This window comes from Cataglyphis hispanica, chromosome 2 (genome assembly GCF_021464435.1).
Source record: "Cataglyphis hispanica isolate Lineage 1 chromosome 2, ULB_Chis1_1.0, whole genome shotgun sequence".
In the NCBI taxonomy this organism is placed as follows: Eukaryota; Metazoa; Arthropoda; class Insecta; order Hymenoptera; family Formicidae; genus Cataglyphis; species Cataglyphis hispanica.
In genome coordinates this window covers 15,483,371-15,507,542 of record NC_065955.1, presented here as the reverse complement: position 1 = coordinate 15,507,542, position 24,172 = coordinate 15,483,371, and the positions used below count along the sequence as shown (strand labels likewise).

The 24,172-nt window shown below is 34.3% G+C and overlaps 1 protein-coding gene across 2 annotated transcripts in view; it reads right to left on the bottom strand.

The window, feature by feature from the left end:
• The window catches only part of LOC126858503 (uncharacterized), a 44,846-nt gene that overhangs the window by 13,377 nt on the left and 7,297 nt on the right, over positions 1 to 24,172 (bottom strand). Inside the window, exon 2 of one of the 2 annotated variants that reach the window (XR_007688682.1) lies at positions 10,298 to 10,447. The exons of the other annotated variant lie outside the window; for it this stretch is intronic. The gene's annotated coding sequence lies outside the window, so the exon portion shown is untranslated. The remainder of the gene's footprint in view (positions 1 to 10,297; positions 10,448 to 24,172) is intronic. 2 annotated transcript variants of the gene reach the window in all.

The window sequence follows — 24,172 nt, the reverse complement described above, 5'->3', positions numbered from 1 at the left end:
TAATGAAAAGAATAAAGAATAAACTATAGTATGTTTTATATATATAATAGCAAATTTTTTAAACAATACCGAATTTTTATCGCTTTATGTTATATATCGCTTAATAATAATGTTCTTATTTCGTGCATTTCTAAAGTCTTATACACATACACATTTTTCATACATTGTCGACGATAAATGCACTTCTTACATCATCGCCCACATGGCGCTACACGCTGCACGTTTTTCCCGAGCGAACGGTTTCTCGGTTGCGATCCCAGCCCAGCTACCAGGATATCGAAGAGTAGTCGCCCTTATACGAGAAAGCGGTAACGGAGATTCCGAAACGTTCGAACCGTTCCCAACCCCCATTCTCCTTTCCAGACTCGAGTCTCGTTCTAGACTCAAACTCGGAGGCGCGCGGTTAGGCGGTCGCTGGACTCCTCGATGCAATGTACAACGGGTGAGCATGAAACATGCGATATTTTAACGTAGAAATATAAAAGGCAATCAAAGAGGTGTTGTGACAAAAAAAATAAATTTGAAAGCTATATATTTCACAGAAGGCCAAGAGAGTCTATTTATTTGGCAGGATCTTGAAAAAAGAATAACAAAGTATTTGGATTTTAATAAAATTTTGATTAAAATTAAGTTTAAACTCCCTTTTATTTTCCGTCTAATATATATTTCATTAGCTAAAACGTTTCAAGTATAAATTTTAATTCTGTTTTTTACGGGTCACCCGATATATTGTTTCGCCAACAGCGGCGCGAAAGGAAGAGCCGACAGGCGAAAGAGACGACAGGCGAGTGCGCGAGTGCCGTTCAGCATAGAAACGGGGTTGAGGCCATGAAGCAGCAATATATAGTGTGTTCCAGAAATCATGCATTTTCTTTTATATAATTACATATATCAAAAATCAAATTGTAAGAAAATTGCATATATATTTCAATGTATAGACAACGACAATACATCCGAGTTATTAGTGATTAAAAATTATATCCTCTTCAAAAAAGGCATGTTAACTAAATGAATTCAGTTTGTATCGAAATATTAAGACCTTTTTTTCGCTATGCTGATTGGTTCTATCATTGCGCTTACTTCGTGAGTGGCTGACATTGTATATTATTTATTCTGTGTTAGAAAATATATATGTTCTCATTAGCAGTAACCGCAATTCTTTTCACCTGTTATCAATTTCGCTAAGAGTTTAAGTTGAGAACTTTATAAAGTCGGATATAAAAACTATTTATTTGATGTTGACATTGATTGACGGTATTATTAAACATTATCGATAATAGAATATTTATGAAAAAAAAAGGTAATTAGAGTTATACATATTATTATATTACATATAACTAATTTTATAAATAGGTATGTGTATGTGAAAAATTAATTAACGCTATTAATGATTAAAACTCCATGGATTTGGTTAAAACTAACACAAGGTTGGAACTATAGAAAAATAAAATAATTATAATAGAATTTTCGCGTTTTGGACATTATAATTTTTCGTTTGTCATATAAAGATATATCCAAGTATTGGATAAGTATGAATAAGTAGAAGTATGGATAAGTAGATTTTTTTTTGTATTTCCGGCTTTTTAATTAAAGTTTTGTGTAGCACGCCACGAAATATAAAAGAAATTCTTAATTTTTACTGCTAATTTTTACGCTCCAACCAATATTACAAAAGATATCTCGATTTTTCGTATAATATTATTTAAAAATCTGACAATATATACTTATTATCGAGCGATTATATTGACAGGAAAAAATTAATTAATACTAATAATTAAAATTCTTTAAAAATAAAAAATTACAAAACTATAGGACTAAAGAAAAAAATTATAGGACTAACTATAAGAAAATTATAGTAGAATAAACTTCTGTTTCTCAAAAATAAATTTTTTGTATGTCACGTATCTAAACGTTCCGAGAGGGGTATGGAAATATTTTTGAGTCCTTTTTCTCTCTATTCTCTCGATTATTCTTTTGCTTGTATGTTATTTAAAAAAATTGTTATAATAAATATGTAATAATTACGGTATCTCTCTTCTTCTTCTTCTTCGACCTGTCCGGCATGAGTGACCCTACCGGCAACTATTAGCGTTTTCAAGTGAAACAGATTTGATCGCTTTGAGCGATTGAATTTGCCATAAATATATATTCAATCAAAAATAGATTTTGAGAGAAGTTGATTAATATAAATACATATAATAATACATTAATAATAATATAAATAATTTAAAGTGCACGCTGCGTTTTTGACGCTATTTTGACTTCACAAGATTTTTTGCCCTGATTAATCATCAGATGCTTACTTGAAATATTTCATTGATTAATCTAATAATTTAAATACTTTTAATAACTAAGACGGAATATAAGACATCGTTAATCGGTTTCAAAACGATCAAGCTTCACTTAAAAACGTTACATGTTACCGCCGGGATAGCTCTTAGGTTCATTAGAGTACTCAAACCCCCTCACCCGGCAAATGCCTTCGTTAAGGTGGAGATATTGTCGAGGAGGAAAAATATGTGAGGATAGGTTTTATTTTTCCTTTTCCTTATTTCTCAGGATAAGATTTATTTTGTTTTTATTTTTATTTTAACATAAACGAAATAATAAATATAATATACCAAATAAATTTAATATACAAAATATAACCTACTCTGATTTCCCTTTAAATTATGTATAAATCTTTCGCATTTTACAAAATATTATCTAAAATTTTATACAAAATATTATATGGAATTACACGAAAATGTCCAAAATATGCGTATAATAAGAAAATTACTAGAAATTTTTAGAATAGATAAAGCTTTTTCGCAAAAATTTATGACGCAATTATTTACTATTAATAATCAAACATCAAGACATCAAACATTCAATTATAGAACTTAATAAATTTCATAATAATGTAAATAATCACGATCAAAAGAGTCGTTAATAAAGTTATCGTTAATCGTTTTTTTAATGCAGAAGAAAAACAAATTGTATTACTAGCGCATTTTGCGCAGACTTTCAATAAAAAAAATTATTCAAAACGCAGAAAGATAGACAAAGTTTCGATGTAAATCAACGATTAAATTATAAAACAAATCATGGTTTAAAATTCGCGAGTAAACGCGACAAATAAATGAACCGACGATATTCGTAATATTTGATTACGATACGCGTAATATCTATAATAATCAAAACCTATAACACGCACCCGCACGTAATATAATTACTATATATCATTTTATTATATTAAAAATATTTCGACAAACATTTGAGATAGCATTCATTGCCCGATTTATTTGATAAAGTGTCTCGCGTTTTACCTCCTTACTGTTCGAGTATCGTCCTGAGAATAATAAAGCCGTAAAGCCATAACACGTTAACAATAGCGCGCTAATATTTACATCGTCAAGGCCGTGTATCATGTTATGTTTTGATAATTCATTGCCGAAATATTTTCCGTACTATGACGTATATACAAAAGGAATATTATATTATACATGTATTTTAAATTATAAATTAATTATTAAATTAATAGTTAATATATCACGGAGTTACTTAGCAAGAAAGACAGAGAGGCAGAGAGGAGGTAGGGGGAGGGAGGGAGGGAGGAAGGGAGGGAGATGGAGAAAGAATTAATTATATTAAATTATTTCCCGAGCATTGTCGCGATCGCGTTTAGAAAAAGAATTTGACGGAGCGTCTCGAATTAACTATATCACTGTTCACGTGTCGCCGTGCGAATGATAAGTAGGAAAAAAGCTCAAAGGAACGTTTCTCCCACTATTACAATATTATTCAAGTATCATCGTATGAATAATAACAAAATCGTAAAACAATAGTGAATGTTTACGTCGCCAAGGCCGAATATCATGTTATTATCAATTCGCTGCCGAAATATTTTCCATATTGTGACGTATATACAAATGAAATATTAAATTATACAAGAATTTTAAATTATAGATCAATTATTAAATTAACGGTTAATATATCGGGAGCGTATCATTAATTATTCGGATCTGCGTTTTGATTATTTTGTTGCGCATTCTCAATTCGAATTATGTTTAAATCATCGAAAAGTCGAACGATAAAGCATCGAACAAAATATATTTAATTTTTAATATTTTTAAAGAAATAACTGTTATTTAGAGAGAAAGAGACAGAGAAGAAGGAAGAAAGAGGGGGGGGGGGAAAGGAAATAGATAGATAGATAGATAGATAGAGACAGAAAAAGAGAGAGAGAGAGAGAGAGAGAGAGAATTAATTATTAATTATATCAAATTATTTTCCAATTCTTGTCGGGTTTGCGTTTAACGATCTGGATAGCACACTACGATATAAAAGAAACTTTTAACATTTTTATGCTTAAACCAATATTGTAAAAGATATCGCGATTTTTTCATTATTTTTGTCTATTATTATTTATAAAAACTAAATTTTATATAACACACACATACATACGCGCGTATAATATTCTAATAATGTGCTGTGCAGCTCTCATTAAGCTATCTACTTTTAAAAAGGCACATTTAATCCATACTGGCAATATTGTTACCTCTTTTTCGCAATGCTGATTGATTATCTTGATGCATTGAACATTACTTTATATCAATAAAAGTTTATCATAACTAATGAGCGACACATTTGATAGTTTAAATATTAAGTGAGTGTATAATTTTTATTTTATTTATTTTGAAAAAGTAGAAAACTAAAAGAACTTAATACGTAAGTAATTATATATACATACACATAAAATAAATGGCGCGCATTACGTAGCGCGCGTTTATAGTATTCTAGTAAAACAAAATTTAGAATTTAAATAAAAAAATTTTACTTAAATATAAATATAAAATAATGAATTTTTAAAGTCTTATATTTTTATATATGTTAATCTTTCATTGCCAAAAATTACATTAAAATATTTAATACGCTAATAACATATATACTATTTTTATTTTTAAACTTTATCAGTTTTGTTTAATGATAAGAAGTTCTGCTATTATTATTAGAATTTTTTTGTATAAAAAAAAAAATTATACACAAGGAAAGGCTAGGGTTCAAACATTCATTTGGTGATAAAATTGATTCCATTTTCCATAAGAACTTATACTCGCGAAAAAATCTTACTTACGAAAAAAGGATACTTAGGATACCTTGTATACAGGATGTGAGGGATACAGTGCTTCAGTTCATGCGGTTGTTCGCTTCTCTTTTTCTCTCTCTCTATCTATCTTTCTTCCTCTGTGTACTGGTTCTCTTTCCCTCATCATTTCACCGCCGACATCCCTGAAAGGAGATGGCGCGAAAAGGAAGGAGAAAAAGAGTGAATCAAGCCGAGTGCGTGCCATAGAGAGAGAGCAAGGAGTTGGGTGAACGGAGAGGATGGTGAGTGGAGAACCGCGCTACTGACGTGACATCCGTATCCATCTGTATGCCTGACACAGAGACGCGCCATGCCTGTGTCGCGTGTGGGTGTACATATGCGCGCGAGTGTCGATACGCGCGCGTGTAGCAGCAGCGGCGGCTGTCTGCCGCTGCTCTAGAGGCGCCGGCAGTTTGATGGAGGTGGCAGGAGCGGAACTATGGTACGACGTGACGAACGAGGAGAAAAAAAAAAAGCGAAAAGAGAGAAAAGTGAAAGAAGGGATAAAGACTGAATTAAAAGAAAAAAGAAAAAATTAAATATATATATATATATATATATATATATATATATATGTATGTATGTATGTATGTATGTATGTATATGTATATATAATGAAACAATTATATATTTTTAAATTCTTGCTGCAATTAAAAACGGCTCTGGCAAGTTCTTGACATACACATCTTATAAATATTAATATATAGCCCGACAAAATATAATAATTGTGAATTTACTATACTTTATTTTTTTTTCTTTTCACACACCACACACACACACACACATAAATATATATATATATACATATATATAGTTAAAAGAGAGAAAAGAGAAAGAAGAGAAATAAAAGAAATAAGAGAAAGAAGAGAAATAAAAATTGAGTTAAAAGAAAAAATAGAAAATTATATATATATATATATATATATATATAGTTTTGAAAAAGTCTCAATATGAGCCGCGAAAGTTCATATTGAGGATGAACGGGAAGGCAGCCAACGTGGAATAGACGAGAGGAGACGTATAAGAAGCGACAGTGGCAAGGAATATGAGAGAAGGTGGATGAGAAAGCAGTGGATGCCTCTCGATGCGGCTCCGTGTCGAGCTCGATAATACTCGAGGACTCGGGGAAAGGCCAGTCCCAACGCCGTAATCCTCGAGTGGCAGGGGCCGCGGAGCGACGCGGACAGAAGAGGATGGGGTGGAGAAGAGGGAGAAGCGGCTGATACGCCTGATATCAGCTTTCGAACCTGGATCGATGATGCCTTGTGCAATGCAACATCGACGACCATTGGCTATGGCTCGATAAGCCCAGGAAGTCCCGCTCGAAATCCGAGACCGAGGGATAATCAGGAGTTACCGCCGTGGCTTCGGCGTGGTGTTGCACGTTCATACGCGAAAGGGGATTCTCTTCCCGCCTCCCTCCCCTCCTCCCTCTCTCTGAGGAATACATTATCGCGGATGTAACGCCGCTACGCTTTTAACAAAAGAAAATTAACATCTCTTTTCGTTTCGGTTCGAATTATATTTTTGAATGCGTATAAATAATGACGATTTCTTTCAGGACAATTGTATAAGTAGTAGATGTTCATTATGAGCAGACATAACGCCGTCGCTGACGAAAATAAATACACTTGAAATAATGTTACAATTATTGGATTTTGTAGGCTCGAATTTTTAGGAAGAATCCAATAGTTTGAATATCATATAAATATTCAAAATTTATTGTTCTAACATTATTTTTATAATGGTTATTTGTAGTAAAGCAGATCCTAGTTTTAATTCTCATTTTATATTCCATTCTGTTAAAATGGCTACTTGAAGCTCTCATTGAAAATGCCGAAATAAAATCATTGATTTCATTACAATAATACATGACAAATAAAATAAACTTTGTATATAACAAAACATAATTTACCTTGTTTTGGTATTTATAACGTTATGGAAATGAATTGTTTTAATTTTATACATATGATATTATGTAAAATAAAATATCTCTCTATCAAAGTATACATATATTTTAAAAAGACATTTAAAAAAAACTATATTAATAACTATAAAAATTATAATAACTTAATAACTATAAAAACTATATAAAAGCAATTATATTAAAATTTATTTTTAAAATTGTATATTAGTATGTGTATATATAATTCTTTTATTATACAAATTTTAAAAAAATTCAAAGACGATTAGTACAATTAAGCTATATAATAAGTAGCGAATAATTATCGACATTAAAAACTCTTTTCCAATTCTCGGAGCGTTACTCTCATCTTTTAGACTTGGTCTTGAAATTCTTATCGCACGACGAGGATTGAAAAATGCACGTGTGGCCAGTGTGGACATCCCACGAGCCGGATAAGAGTGGACAATGGCATCAGCTTAAACAAAGTCTCCGATCCATAACCCTTAGCTATCACTGAAGTCTCAACCCTCCAATGCCACACCGCTCACATTTTACCGCTCTGTCATGCTACACGCACAGACATAGTCGTGTAAGGATGTGAGTGACATGAGGTTACCGGTTATATACCGACGACGACGTCGTCGTCGTCGTCGTCGTCGTCGTTGTCGTCGTCGTCGTCGTCGTCGATATCGACGAGAAGACGGGAAGTGGGGTTGAACCTATACTGTGTTACGTGCCAGCCACGCGACGCGCCTGATTAAGGAGCCTGCAGGCAGGCAAAAGGGTGGCTCGGCTTTCTCCGCCTTCCCCTTTTCTTCATCGTCAAGTTCTTCGTGTTGGTCTTCGTAGGAGAAATAAGATGAAATCTGTAGATCGCAAGTCTCGTAATGGTCGTCGGTACATCGAAAGAAATATTAGTATGCCATGCATCGTGCTTAGTCGAGATGCTGGTTGAGTTGAGAGAATGGAAGACCGAGAATAAAACTTGCTATTTTTTTTCTCTAAATCTTCTATTTTAGAGAATACATGTATTTAATTTGCAAATTGCTTTTTCATGGATTTCTCTTTGTGTGTGTGTGAGAAGTTGAAATTAAATTCTTTATATGATCAACAGTTCTCAATAAATTCAGATAATATATCTAAAAATTATCAAAATCATATATACAATGTTCCATTAAATAAAACTCTTTCTTTGTATTATACTTGATCGAACGCAGGTTTAACTTGTAAAAAATTATTTCTACTTATTGCAAAGAAGAAATTGAAAAAATACGAATGAGATTGAAAGTTTGAATTTTTATTTATCGATAAATGTCGTCTTTATGTTATTATATTTGTAAAATATAATTACTTATGTTCTCTCTCTCTCTCTCTTTTTATTTCTTTCTCTTTCTCTCTCTCGCATAAATATTCTATAAATGATTCATTTTAATGTGCCATAGATTTTTTTGTATACGCATATAAAAATTTATCTTTTGTCTTTGTTTGAAATTAATTTATCTATATAGTAAATCCTACATATAATACCCACGAATAATTTAAATAAGTATTTTAAATGACAAAACTATTTTTTTCTCCGGTTTTTTTCAAGCATTTCCTTGAAAATTTGTGTTAACTTTTTATATTTTTTTATTTTTCTCTGTGCTTATTTAGCGTTTACGTTATAATTTATATTATTCAATTATTATTTTTTTATTACTTTCTTTTACTTTTTTTATATTATGTTCAGTATGCTTGTATCTTTTCCATTGTCGGAGGATTAATCCCTAAATAAGAATACAATTTTAACGTATATACATATATACAAGGTCAAAAATGCTTACTTAGTTCTTATGATACTTTTGTCCGAATATATAATCCTCTCAGTCCAAATATAATCATTTCAGAATTTGCTACAAAAAAAAAAAAAAAAATAAAATAAAATAAAAAAATAATCTATTGAAGAATGGATTTTTCGTAATTTGAAGAATTTCGAGTCGTCGACGAAACCGACAGGTAAGCTTAGGCTTGCTCGTGTGAGGATGGGGTTAGAGGATAGAGAAACGAGGTTGAAGCTTCTATCCCGTATTACGTGCCGGAGAGGCGTCAGGCCTGATTAAGGATCCTGCGGGGGATTTGCCTGCACACGGCGTCAGCTCGTTTCAACTCCCTCCCGAAGCGACGACTCCTTCGTCGGATCGACCTTTGCGAGACTCTGCGACGGAAATTCCCGGGAATGAGCGCGCCTTCCCACGACGATCCTTCGTTTTCGCGGAAGATACCGTTTGTATGCTCACAGAATTACATAAACGTGTCAAGAATTTTGCGACTACATGAGAAACAGCGTCGATGTCGCGAAGAACAAAGATATTCATCTTTTTGAATCCTATTCCTCACACATGGCGTTGCCTTCGAATCTAACTTTATATTTTTTATTGAATGGTTTTTTTATATATATTTCTTATTGAATTGTTTCTTTATAGAGATTATATTAATTTAAAATATTATATTAAGATATTAATTTAAAAACAAATTCATTTGTGTAAATTTAATTAAATAATATTTATAAAATCAGCAATATTTCTAAATAATTCACTTGTATAAACTGTCCTATATTTACTGCATGTCTTTTTTGTGAGCTTTTCGAGTAATTTGGAATTGGCTGTTCTTAACAAAAATATTGATGTTAACAGTTGTGTAATAATTAGCAATATAAAAATTTTTACAAATTACAAAGTTAATATATGTAGCACAAAATTTGATTTATTTATTTATATTATATTTCAGTAATTTTATTCTTTCTTTATTATTCAAATTTATTTTTGTATTCTAATTATTATTTAATTTTACACGCGAATAGATTTTAAAAAGAATTTTAATCCGAGTATTACAAATATATTTCGTGTTAACAAAGTGCTATCTCGTTTTTGCGCAAAAAGTAAAAGAATATAGCGAGAAGACGAGAAATATTCTCGCACATGTCTGAGTGCGCAGGCGAGCGAAGGATTTCGACTCTCGAGCTTCCTTTCTAGAATGACGAAGACGAATGTCGACCCGTGAGCAGGATATCGAGAGCTCAGACTCCGACCCCGACCGGACCAAACCTTCCGCTCGTCTCGTCCATTTTTCTCTATATCCCCGACCTTTTTTCCTTCGGCAAGCGGCAGCCGGTTAAGTGCCCAGGGAGAACGATGAGAAGGTTCCTCTCTGATAACGACCAGAGGAGCGACCCGGCTCCTCGTCCGTCCTACCTCGCCATGATCTTTTTCCAAGAATAATCTTACCTTCCATTTCTTCGTGTCGTCCTCGTCGTCCTGCCGATAGAACGTGAATATAGTCTCACTGGAATTATTGAGCAGTAGGACTGCAAGGATTTTTCATTCCTCTTTTTTCTCCTCAAGCAAAGTCTCAGCGATACGTCATTATAATGATCTCTGCAATGTTATATATATATATCGAATATACATATGGCAAAACAAATTATATAATATGATAAAAATAATGAAACAAATTTTACTAAGATATATTTTCTCGAAAACATTATGTCCGAAGAAATGTGTAATTATGTATATTTAAAAGATTAAAATACGCATTCCCTCTCTCTTTCTCTCTCACTCCTTCATCTCCCTTCCCTCGTAAAAATTTCAGCAAAGTATGAAAAAATATCGCAACCAAAATTTTTGTCTGTAAACGATTTTTTTCTCGCGAGATCATTGTCGATTGCAACTGTTCTATTAGTAGGTCACTTTTTCGCAAACTGGTAAATAAAAACGAAAGAAGAAAGAATGAACTCGTAAGAAAGGACTAGACGGCGAAGCGAAGAATGGTCGAATCCTTTAAGCCAGGATATAAAGATACGGACGAGAGAGGGTGAAGAGGAAGCTTGAAAATGCAACTGTGGAAGATTCGAACGGAAAGATTAAGACGGGACCATGCTTGCAGCATTCTCACCTGAAAAGAGGCCGTTAGTCTCGCGGAAACAAATGAAGGATCGTCAAATTCACCGAGAAAACGAAGGGGAGAGAGGAAGAGACAAGCGAAAAAGTAGGAGCGGGAGAAGATAAGAGAAGACTCCAAAGAAGACGGAATAATCAATACGGTCGCCAAGCCGTTAATTCCAATCGCCAACCATCACACCTTCGTACAGCATTAAGCGCAGGGCGAGATTTTCACTTTCCTCTCTCTCTCTCTCTCTCTCCCCCGATTGCCTGAAGGGTATTCTTTTTTTTCAACATCTTTTATCGGCGAACGAAGCTTCAGCTCTTTTCGATTTTGTAGCAGATCGACGAGGGAAGAAAATGGAAGAGAAAAGAAAAGAAGAAAGAAAGTAGGCATTCCTTCCACGATAATTATTTCCGTTGAGACTCGGTCCCGTCTTAGCAAAGATCCGATAAATGCCAGGAAATATTGGGATTAAGAGTGCGCTTCATGTAAACTGCTAAATGAAATACGACCCGTTTATTATTCGTGTCAAAATTTCATGCTATAATTCTTAAATTCAAAAAAGTAAGAAGTTACATATGTATTATATAAGAAAAAAAATCTAAATATTTTTTTTTTTAAATTGGAGAGAAATCTTTTATTCCGAGATATTTATTCTTAGTTATACCGAAGGGAAAATATTTTTATTGAGAACACGTAAAAATCATCGAACGTCTTGCGCTTGAGTTGTAGAAATTTTGAAAATCCGGACTAATTATATAATTTTTTTAGAGCAGAATAGACAAGAGCTTTTTTATTACGCAATTTACAAAGCCTGAAAACATGGGAAGAACGCGACACGCGAGTGAGAGAGTCCAGAGGAATAGAAATAGAGAAACAAAACGAAATGAAAGAAAAAGAAAAAGAAATGTAAAAATGTACGTCGTCGCCGGCGGTCGGCGTCGTGCTCGCGAATATCCGACGTGAGATTCGAATAACCGCGTTCTTCCCGCACGAGTTTTCCACCCCTTCCGTCTTCGCTCGCCCCACGGCTATCTACCAACGCGCGCACGTGACTACATATATGTATGCCCGCATGTATCTGCTGTATGTATACATACGTGCTTGGCGCGAGAGGCGAGAGGGGACTCGATCCCTCTCCGGGGAGTTATACGAGAAAAAAGACGAAGAGAGCGACAGAGACATGAGAGAGAGAGAGAGAGAGAGAGAGAGAGAGAGAGAGACAAGAAAGAGATACCGAAGAAGAAGGTTGCGAGAACGACGCGACACGATCCAAAGTTTGAGGAGGAAGGGGGGAGAAGGGAGGAGAAAGGGACACTAGGACGCTCGTAACGAGTCCCTCCTGGTCGTCGCAATGGGCTCTCGGACAGCCGGATCGTCGTGGGATGAAGGTTCGCCGTGCTCCAACGAGGAAAAGAAGTGTGAGGATCAGTCGGTGAGAGATCTGGCGGCAGGATGAGGGACGCGCGCTACGAGCAAGCGAGAGAAGACGAGCGGATGCGATCGGCGAACCACGCGGCGCGTGATAAATAACCGAGCGATGGCTCCCGCGCTCTCCGCTCTTCCTATCTCACTCTTTCGCTCGCTCCTTTTCCGTTTCGTGTCTACCGCTCTGTCTCTCTCGTTTGATGGTTCTGTGGACGCGAGCGCCACTTGAGACCGCTTACAGGTCGCGCCAAAACATGTTTAACTGTTCTTCGACTTTTAACTGACGGCTTCTATGATAGCGAGGAAAATTATCAGTGGATTCTAGAGCATAAAATAATCTATATTTTCGAAAAAAATTGATTGATATTTATCTGTTTCATTATAGCGATCTAGGGATAGATATTCATTAATCCGATAATTTTATCGGATGAATTTAAAATCGACCCTTTTTCGATCCATTACTTTTCTAACAACGTAATAGAATAAATATTTTCGATTCTCAATCGGACAAAATTGATCGCCTGTATTCGTTCGGCGTGTCACTGAACGTGTTTGGAAAAAACTTTCAATATTTATCTTTCCGCATAAAAATTTGACATTTTGCAACAAAACGTTAAAAGCAATCCGTTATCATTTGTATTAAAAAAAAATATAAATATAAAAATATACGAAAATTGCAACTTGAGGTAAGATATTGAAAAATCTCCAAAATTATTTCGTTAGACTAATTATATATATTTTCCATCGAGTAACGTATCTGTTACCAATCGCAATGAGAGAAATCAGCGTGAGAGAAAGAGAGAGAGAGAGAATCCACGCAAAATATCTCTCGAAATATGTGCGCCGCAAAAACTATCGCATTCGATAAATAATAAATCCCGAACAAAAGCCACACACGGCGCATCACCGGTAACGAAAAGCCTCGCCCGCTCCATTACCATCGAATTATGCACGGCGGATATTAATTGACGTTGCGTCTTCGATATCTCGTCGGTATCCCGGGCTCGATCCTACTTCGATTTCCGATCGACGGAACATACGGACGGAAAAGGTCCGGCTCTCGCTCGCTCGTTCGGCTTTCGTCTCGTCGTCTTTTTGCCAACGGCTGTACCATCGGTTGCGGCACGGAGTAACCCGCTGTGCGCGCGATGCGGCTCGACGCGACGCGACGTGGCTCGGCGTGGCGCCACGGCGTGGCTCGGCGTGGCTCGGCGTGGCTCGGCGTGGCTCGGCGTGGCGCCACGGCGTGGCTCGGCGAGGCTCGACGCTCGACGCGGTGCACGGCGCCGTTTATCGCGCGGGCTTGAACTCTTGGAACAGCGTTCGGCTGGCGCGACGCGGCACGTATCTACCATCGAGCACGGCAGGAACGAGGCTATTACGCGAGCGCATATATATCTACCCCGTAGCGAGGAAACGAGGCGATTCCGTGCGCGCGAGAGCGAGCGAGAGAAAGAGGGAGGAGAGTAAAGCGGAAAAGGGAGACGAAGAGGTGGCGATGGAAAGAGGAAACGAGACTGGTATAGAAAGCGCGAGAAAGCGAGAGACTGGCGGCAGGCAGGGAGAAAAAGCGAAGCGGCACGGGGTGTTGACTCCACCTCCGGACGATTTCGAGCAGTTCGTGCTTCCAGGATCAGCGGAAAGCCTCGCTAACGCAGCGGGATAAAGGCGAAAGCTTCTGGCGAGAGCGGCCGCCCGCTGAAATGAACAAAAAACAGGCGGTATCCATCATTCCCAGCCAACCAGCCAGCGAGTCAGCCAGTCTGTCTATCTGGGCAACGGCCACTTCTCGACGACGTGGCAACGATGATGACGACGACGACGACGACGATGATGCTGAAAGAAAAAGAAAGAGAGAGAAAGAGAGAGAGAAAGGATAATCTAGGAAAAAGCGATAACGGTATTGAGATGAACGCCAAGGCGTGGCGGAAATCACATCCGTGGCTCCATATGATGACAGACCGGTGTCTTTGGAAGAAAGAGAGACATTATTCAGCCATTAAAGTCATCGTCCTGTTTTTAGACACAATCAGAGTCCAACTTAAAATACGATTAAAGTACAAACTTCTAAGGAAATATAAGTTTGATCTTTGTCGTATGACTTTTGATTTTTTAATTCACAAATACAATTGTTTTTAATAAAAAGAGATTAAAAATTATAGAAACATAAATAGTTTAATCTATTGAATAATTTAATCTAATTGAAAATTTAATATATTTTAATATATGTCTCATTGTCAGTATTACGATCTATTTAATTTTTCTTTTTTCAAATATACATTTGTTTATAATATTGCGATTATATTTTTTCAAACGAAAGAAAAATGTAAAAGGAATGTTAAATCTTTCAGATGACTTTATCACATCAATTAATGCTATCCATTAAATGTATTTTTTCGCTATTAATTATAAATAAGAAGCCACGGGTAGATACGAATAATCGCTAACCGCAATGAACTCCGTAACCGACCCTAAAATTATCTTCATAATTATGTAAAACTTAGCGGCGACGGTCGCCGTCATCGTCGTCGTCATCGCCGCGCGTGGTTGAAGAGAGGCGAATGCTTTGACTGGTATAATGAAAAGGTAACCCGTCTAGAAACTTCATGAGCTCCATGAGACGCTCTCCGATGAGAGAAAGCCAAGAGGGCTAAGAGGAGTCCCGATTAAATTGAAACTTCTGGACTTCGTAAAGCGCCATGCCATCCGTCCGTTCATTCGATCGGAATGGAATGAAACGTGTTCCGCCGTCCGCTATCACGTGATGCCGTCGACCCCCCTAGTAGCATCGGGGTAACACACGACCCCGTTGCGCACGTGGGTAACGCCGTTTAGAGTAGCGCGGCACGAGTAATCGAGTTTCGGAGGTTCGCGCTCGCCGCGATCCGTTTGCCAGCCGGGCGAGCGCTACCTTCCTCCTCCCCCGCTTCCTTCAAGCCAGCCGCTCGTGCGCCGTCCCGTGGCATCCCATGTTCGCCCTCCACAACCCTCGCACCCCCTCCTCGCCCTCTCCGCCGTCGATGTGACCTCGTCGGGTGATCAGTCGGCTGATTGGCAGCGCGGCAAAATGAACGAAACGAATACGGGGCTTCCCTGCCGACCCAGCGTACGCGAATGCGCTTAACCGATCGCACCGTATATGCAAACGGACCTATATTTGCGGTTGTACGTCGGCGACACTTTATAGGCTGCTTCCAGAGTACACACGCGCGAGAATAATGTGTTTCCAGGCATCGCGCGCTTTCTACAGATTGTAAATATCAGGGAACGTCAATTGACAAGGAAAGATGAAAAAAATTATGAAACTTTTTAAGAATTTTTTAGCAATATATAGGTAGAATGTCTTGATATATTTTTATCTGCTCAAATTTATGCTGAAAAGATCAAATCTGATCTTTAAAAAAGATTGTGAAAATTAGACTCACTATTTTTAATTTTATTATTTGCAAACGAAAGGAGACAAAATAGTATAAAAAAATTATTTCTTCTAACACAGAAAACTTAGATCGTTTTTCAATATAGCTATCAATTATTTAAATAAACAGTTATTTTTAAATTTTGTTTATTATTATATAAACAACAAGAGGCTTTTTCTTTCATAAGATGAGTATTGTTTCTCCGATATATTTGCTTTGAAATATTGAAAAAAATTCATATAATCGTACTATCAAAAATTATTAAAATATAATATACACGCTATTTAAAAATATAGTATAGCAGTAAGTTTTTTTTTTGCGAATAATTAGCTCCATTCGTCAAATAATTTAGTCTTGCGAAAAAAGTTTTAATATATAAGACGACAGATTATTGAATAAATAGTTGCTTTTCTTCATTGAAATTAACAATTAGAAAAATATTCACGCGAATTAATAACGGTAGTAATAGTCATACTAATAGTAACAGCATGTATTTATAGTATTAAATTAAATTAACGTGGCCATATATACAAATTCGCTCTCTTAATATCCAAGTCAAAATTTTGCATCTATTTTTAAATTTTTTACATTTATGGATTTTAGAGGATTTTAATTATTTAGGAGCTTCATCTTGTACATCAAATAAGTAATAAACAAACAGTTTTCTATACTTAAAAATTTAAAAAACTTTTGGCAAAACTATAGATTAAATAATGTCAAAAAAATAATCTGCTTTCTTAAAATATTAAAATAAATATTAGATTAAAAATTAAAAATAGAAGAAAAATTTCAATTCGAGTAACTATGTCTAAGCTACTATCTCATGTTTATGTTGAGAAAAATTTAAAGAATTAAATTTAAGATATAATAAAAACAGATAAATTATGATTGGCCATCAAGCACATTAATGAAAGGATCAGCTGTAATAAAATATAATCACAGTAAAGCCTGTATTTCCTTAATTCTCGTATTAGCTTTTTTGAATTTTGTTCCAACTTCAAAAAATTTTCTCATTTCAAAAATGTCACCTTACATTATTTATGTAACAAATATAAAAAGAAGTTTACAGAAAAAAATATTAAAAATAATAAATATAAAAATAAAGAATAAGATTTGCAATAAAGTATCCATCCATACTTACTATTTCTAATATCGTGAGAAGCCGACTCAAAATTTTCAACCTCAACTTTCTCATGTTATGAATTCAAAAAAGTTTTAAGGTTTTATAAAATCTTATATAAAAATTGAGCTTTTACTTTACATCTTAAATAAGCAGTAGACAAGCAGTTTCCTTATAAAGATAAAAGAGAAGGTAAAAAAAAAAAGATAAAAATAAAAGAGAAGATTTTAACAAAAGTAAAATTAAATAATTAAAAAAAAAATGATCCGACTGTTTAAAATACAAAGTAGATATGTGTTAACTTAAAAAAGTGAGGGAAAAATTTTGACTCGATATATCGATTCTAAAATATCCAAATATATAAATCATTATGAAAAATATTAATTCTTATTTTGCTATTGAAACGATAATTATCCTTGATTTTTGTCTAAATTCTTATATTTTACAATTGTATCATTTTGAAAAATCTATCAATTTTGGAACGTTCTGTACGTGTCGGATCGGATACTCGGTTATATCACGCGCGCGGCGGAACGTTTGGGCATGGCGGACGAGAGGGCGGCGGGCTTCATGGCCATAGCCACGGGAAACGAGGCTAATTCAATGGATGCCTCCGACGCGGATCGTGCCTCTCTATCTACATATCCTTCCCCTCCCTTCCTCGCCGCGACTCGCTGCGCACCACCACCACCCCCGCTCGTTCGCCGTAATTAATGAACGGCTCGACGCTGCACGGCGCAAACAACCCCGGTGCTGTCGCCTCTTCCCCTACTTCCCTCTCACCTCTCTTTGCCCATCTCAGTTTGTCTGCTTGACTTGCAGCCCATACGCGCGCATAAGACGTTAGAAAAGCAATATAGACGTTCTTAAAAAATGAAAAAGAAACGATCACACTGAAATTTATAGTTAAATAATAAGAGAAAAACATGGTACATATATTTCAGTAGAAAGTACCCGAGTCGAAATTTTTCACCTACTTTCTCAATCACAATTTTCGATCTACATATTTTAACATTTATTTTCATACATTAAATTCAAATAACTCTTTTTTTGAAACTTATTTTTTATAGTTTTTATCGAAAGTTTTTTTTGGATCTCTAATTGTAAGTGGAAAATTGTTAGTTTGCTGCTGTTTGAGGTAGAAAATAGTTTAATTCCTATATATAAATTAAATCTATTCTATAGAAGCCACAAATGTGAGAAAATTGAGGTTGAAAAGGGGAGGAAAATTTTGACTCGGGTAAATATAAAAACGGAATTACTTTTGTTACTTTGATCCGCAGAAGTTTGCATGTTGCGTATTTCGCAAGTCTCTTTCGCTTTTACGACACCCGATAGAAGCTGCGCATCTGATAACGAGGTGCGTGACATTCTCGAGGTGCGTGTGCATAGTCGTGCACATTTCATTCGCATACGATACGTGCATAGAAATATATGCCACCCTATATACGCGAATATGCTCTCGCGTTTATTTCTAAAACGCAAGAAAAAAAGGAGGCGGAAGAAAATACGGTTTATCGTGCGGCATTTTTTTTCCTAAATATATATTTTTCTATAGATAACATTTTTTTTAAATACGAGTAGTTCATTTATCTTTATCACTTAAAAAATCTCCATTGCTTTTATAAAACCAAATAGGTATCTAAATAGAGATTATTCATGATCAGTTCAAAAAGGTTCATATTATACTTAATAAAAAGAGAGAAATAGAGACAGATAACGTATTTTTATCGATTTTTTTTGAAATTTTTTTCAAGGTCATCAATATTATTTTTTACATCATAAGTTAAATTATATTTTAAATTGATGTGACTTTCAAATTTTGAATGGCAAAGAAAGCGAGAGAGAGAGAGAGAGAAAGGTAAATTATTTATATATAAAAAGGAACAGTTTGAAACTTTCTAATATTATTTAAATTCGCTTTTAGAACATGAATAAATTCTTGTATATTTTTTAAAAACAGTACGCATATTAATATTGCAAGTGATTGATCAAAAATCACTGAATAATAAATAAGTAATAATATATATATATATTTTTTTAACATGATAACAATAAAATGTATGAAAATATAATATATGAGAATTAGAATAGAATTAACATTATTTTGCTTTTAAACAAAATTTTTTAAATGAAATTAAGAATATTAAGCTGTGCATTCGAAATAGCAAAATATTAACATAAAAGCAACTTTTCCGCAGAATTGCAATGCAGAGTGCAGGACGTGTGGAAGGGAGTATCGAGATTGCAAAGCGATGCAATGCAGCGCATGAGAAAAATTCTGCGCGCTCGGCTGCTATCGAGATACAACACGAAAGCCGGCTTCACGCGCGCGACTTTTCTATCCGAAAATATTAATACGCGCCGGCGGAGCGTCGCATTGATACGCGCCAATGAAAAACGGCAGCATCGATTTTTGCCTTCGTCCTCCACACTCTCCTCCTCTCCTTCGTATTACGCGTAGCGTCGCAGCTATATTCCAAGAGGAAGTTAATAGATGCGGGAGATAAAAAATTCGGCTCACGGATGTAAAAAAATCTTATCTGAAAATAATTACATTTTTGCATAGCACGGTAGTGTAATTACGGAGTGATTTTAATTAATTGATCGCAAGTGAAACTTTAAAAATTAATAAATGAGAAAAGGAAAAGAGAGGAAAGTATACACACGTATTCAGATTTACATCTCAACTAGAAATTTGACTTAATTAGTCACTAATCAATTTTTCATACATTTCTTTTGTATTAAAAAAAATTTCTCACGTATTACAAATAACATTAATATATTTATTTAATAAATTTTAATATCTTTTCCGTCATAAAAATTTGAAATGAATCATTTTTAAGATTTTTTTAGTGTATTTTCTGTAATATTGAAATATACAGAAAGCATATTTCAAGACAAAAAAATTATTTTGTTTATAATAGCAAATTTATAATATAATACATGTATTATGAATAAACAGTATTTTTCTTGCATAATCGAAAGAAATTATATAAATTTTATAATAATATTTACCAATTCTGAAATTGTCAATGCTAAAAATTAATTCTTTAAGTTATATATATATTACATTATATATATTATATATAGTATTATATATTTAATTCTTAGCTATAAAATAATGTTATAATTAATGTATATTAATATTAATCCACTGATGATTTTTATTCTTTTCTATTCTCTTTTGTTTCAATTGTCTATACATGTATATATATATATATATATATATATATATATATATATATATATATACATGTATAGACAAGTGAAACAAAAGAGAATAGAAAAGAATAGAAATCATCAGTGGATTAATATTAATATACATTAATTATAACATTATTTTAAGCTAAGAATTAAAAGAATATAAATACGTGTGATATGCAAAAAAAAAACATCTTATGCAAATAATATTGATTCCTTTAATCGCAAAATCTCAATAATATATTAAACGCATCTTCAACAAACTGGGTTTGAAGAAAACGCGCGAAATTACATACATTATACGCGTGTGTGAGTAACAAAAATGTATGAAATAAGCTTGTGTGAGTGGATAGTCTCAACTAAATTAAGACATAAATCATTTGTACGCGATAAGAAGTCGATGACAGCTGAACACAAATAAACATGTTGTTTCACACCTTCAGTGTGAAATGCGACACCTAAACGGCCGAAAAACAAGTATCGGTACATTTTTTGTTTTGGTTTTTATCCGCGTATCGAGTTTCACGGAGAAGCTCGAGCTCACGGTGCTCGCTCGAACGTGCCTTTTAAGGAATTAGAGATAAAATAACGCGAGCAAGGTGCGAGAAGGATGCAAGAAGAAAGTCCGAAACGCCAACAAGGCGCGACATGATTCGCGGGACGACGAAATCCGTGTCTTCTATTGGATCAAAAATCGAAATAGCCATGATTATTGGCTATCGATCAAAAGTCCGCGTGGAGTATTTAGGTCAGCAGTCCGCGCGGACTATTTAGCTCAGAAAATTCGGGGCACCGCATCGAAATAAGACATGTGTTCGCGAATACCATCCGAGTGAGAATGAATCTCCCAAGTTGCAATTTTTTATTGCAAATTGAGCGATTATGATTATCGAATTATATTCCTGCGCGGATTAATTACTGCACATTAATATATATAAAATAAAATATATAAAATATATAAAAAAATCTGCTGTAGTAATTCTTGAATATATATACATATCTATACATATATATATATATATATATATATATATATATATATATATGTATATATATGTATATATATTCAAGAATTACTACAGCAGATTTTTTTAAACTAAAATATTTATTATATTGATAATATAATAAATATTAAATGGTAGGAATTTTTTATATTTAATTAATTTTGCAATTGTAAAATTATAATATAATTTTGTTACAATTCTTTAAATTTTTTTATTTTTGAAAAGCTAATAAATCATTAGTTTACGGATTTCAATTCTGATTTGTATATATATATATATATATATATATATATATATATATATATATAACCATATAAAAATTACACTATACATAAAACTAATTAACATAATAACGTTTTCTAAAAGATGTTGATATAAATATTATACAACTAATAAATAATTTGTTCGCGATGCTGAAAGATGGAGTAATACAAATTGCAATATACATGTATGAATACGTTCGCATAAATGCAAAAAAAAAAGACGAAAAAACTAACTCTGCCAACACGTGATAACACGTATACACGTCGCGTGCTCGCCATTCTAAACACCAGATCGACATGACCGAGACAGAGTACGGAGGAGATCCGATACTATACGCTGAAAAGGAGGAACAGAGAGAGAGAAAGAGAGAGAGAGAGAGAGAGAGAGAGAGGGAGGGAGGGAGGGAGAAATGATGAGCGGAAAGCCGTGTACGTGCCGTACCGGTTTCGTCATGCACACGAAAACTCTCTACGAAAGACCTTAGCGTCATCCTGGCAGGTATAAAACGTACGTGCTTCTTGGCAAAGATCGCCGTGAACTCAACTTTTTGTATTTTGCGGAACCTTATTCCTTACTTTCCACATATATGCATGAAAGGATTGAAGATTACACAGGAAATTCACAACAAAAAATATTTTTTTTTCAGAGAAAAGAGAAAGAGCAATCATTTCCCATAGTTTTTTTTTTTTTATATGTTGAATTTGATATATCCAAATTGTTCCAGCATATAATTTCTCATTTCGAGAAATTTTGGAGTAAAGTCGCAAAAATTGCCATTTTAATGTGTTTTATCATATAACTACGATATGTGACATATCGGAAAAGTTCTCTTGCAATCAAAGTTAAATATGTTGCTAGGATTTTTAGTCCTTAAAAAGATCGAATTTACTATGTTGATTACGGTTAATAGGATATTCCTGGTTATACAGCGACCCTACTCTGTGGAAAAAAGTTTAAAATTAGGTCATTAAAAATCTATCCACACACACACATACAAACACATACAAATAGCATTTTATTACGTTTATTTCAATGCAAGAATTTTTTAAGTCTGAATATAAAATGTCAAAAGTGATAAATTCAAAGAACTGAAATTATGCATGTATTAATTATGAATTTTTGCCTGTATAAACATTTTTGACAAAAACTTAAGCATATTTAATTTGCTATATTAATTCCGCCATTTTAAATTTTTTAATAACATCACAGATTCATACAAGATTCAACAAGTTAAAAAATTTTCAAATTTGAACAAATATAATTGAACTATTTGATAGATCCTCAATATATTAATAGATATTAATTCGATAACTTTTTCGTAATAAACCTTTAACAATAAATATCTTATTAAATATAATCGATATAATAAATTTTTTTTCTTTTGAGCGTTGATCCTAACATATTTATAATTTTGATGGACAAAATCTCTCCTACGTAACATATATTGCATTGGCATAACGTAGTGAAATACATTACAACCTATTTTTCCAACTTTATCCACAAATTTCTTAAAACTAATGTTACGTAATAATTTCGAAGCCGGAATCATATTCAGAATCAAGAAAAGAATTACAGAAAGTAATTATTTCCTTTTTTGTATTTTTTTATTAAATTGTATTATAAATTGTTTGACAAAATAAACATAGATATATTATTTAATTAAATATCAAAAAAATTAAATATCAATTTGTTTCTCGATGCTTCTTGAATAAAAATTAGTAATTTAAATTATAATAATTACATTTAAATATAATATAATTATATATAAACACATCATGTATGTAAACATCATTTTAAGAACTTTAAAAAAAATTATATATATTTTGAAATATTTCTCTTAAACTTGGAAAATTAAACCGAAAGAAAATTTGCCAAAACTAATAGAAAGCATGAAAAAATAAGATTTATAAAGCATATTATTTGTAAAAACGAGGAGATATATGTGAGGAGAAAATGAATATGAGTAGTTCTGAGGTTAAAATTTTTACATTATTAAAAAATTTTAAAGCACATCATGATTCTAAGAAAAAAATTGCGAATCCAAATTATGTAGGTTTGAAACAATCTTATAGAATTAACTGTCAAATATAAGTCTATAGTTTCCATACACTACATTTAACGTTATCGTACACTTAATACTGACTAGAGCGAAAAATGACGAAGTCTATCGGTGTCAGGGAGATTTCGAATTGCCGAGCTGTCGAAGAAGACAGAGAGAGCGAAAAAAAAAGAGAGAGAGAGAGAGAGAGAGAGAGAGAGAGAGCGCTCTTCATGACTTTTTCTTTATCGCAGCAGTGCCGCTCGTCGCTCGAGGTTTACGAGCGGAGTAGGGCGGCTCTCTCGCTCGTGGGTATCACTCTGAATTCGTTTCAGGGACGAGGGGGGACGAGTGCGGGCGGCGGTTATTAATAACGCCGCGATAAACCTGGGGTTAAGCTCCGCGGGGATGACGGCCTTTGGCAAAAAGCAGTGAGAGCTCGCCACCCCCGCACCTTCATCCTGCCACCTCTTTCATTCCCACTAACCCCTTTCATTTCTCCTCTCTCTCTCTCTCTCTCTCTCTCTCTCTCCCCCTCCCTTTCTTTCTCTCTCTCTCTCTCTACCTCCCTCCCTTTCTTTCTCTCTCTCATCTTCTCTTTCGAGAAGGCCAGAGCTGGCTTCTAGCCGAGGCAAGGGTGCAGTCGAGAGAGAAAGATGAAGAGAAGAGGATGAAGAGGAAAAATGGAGTGGAGGAGTCTCGCCCGGAGCGTTTATCGAGGAGCGTATATCTCTTGGGAAAGG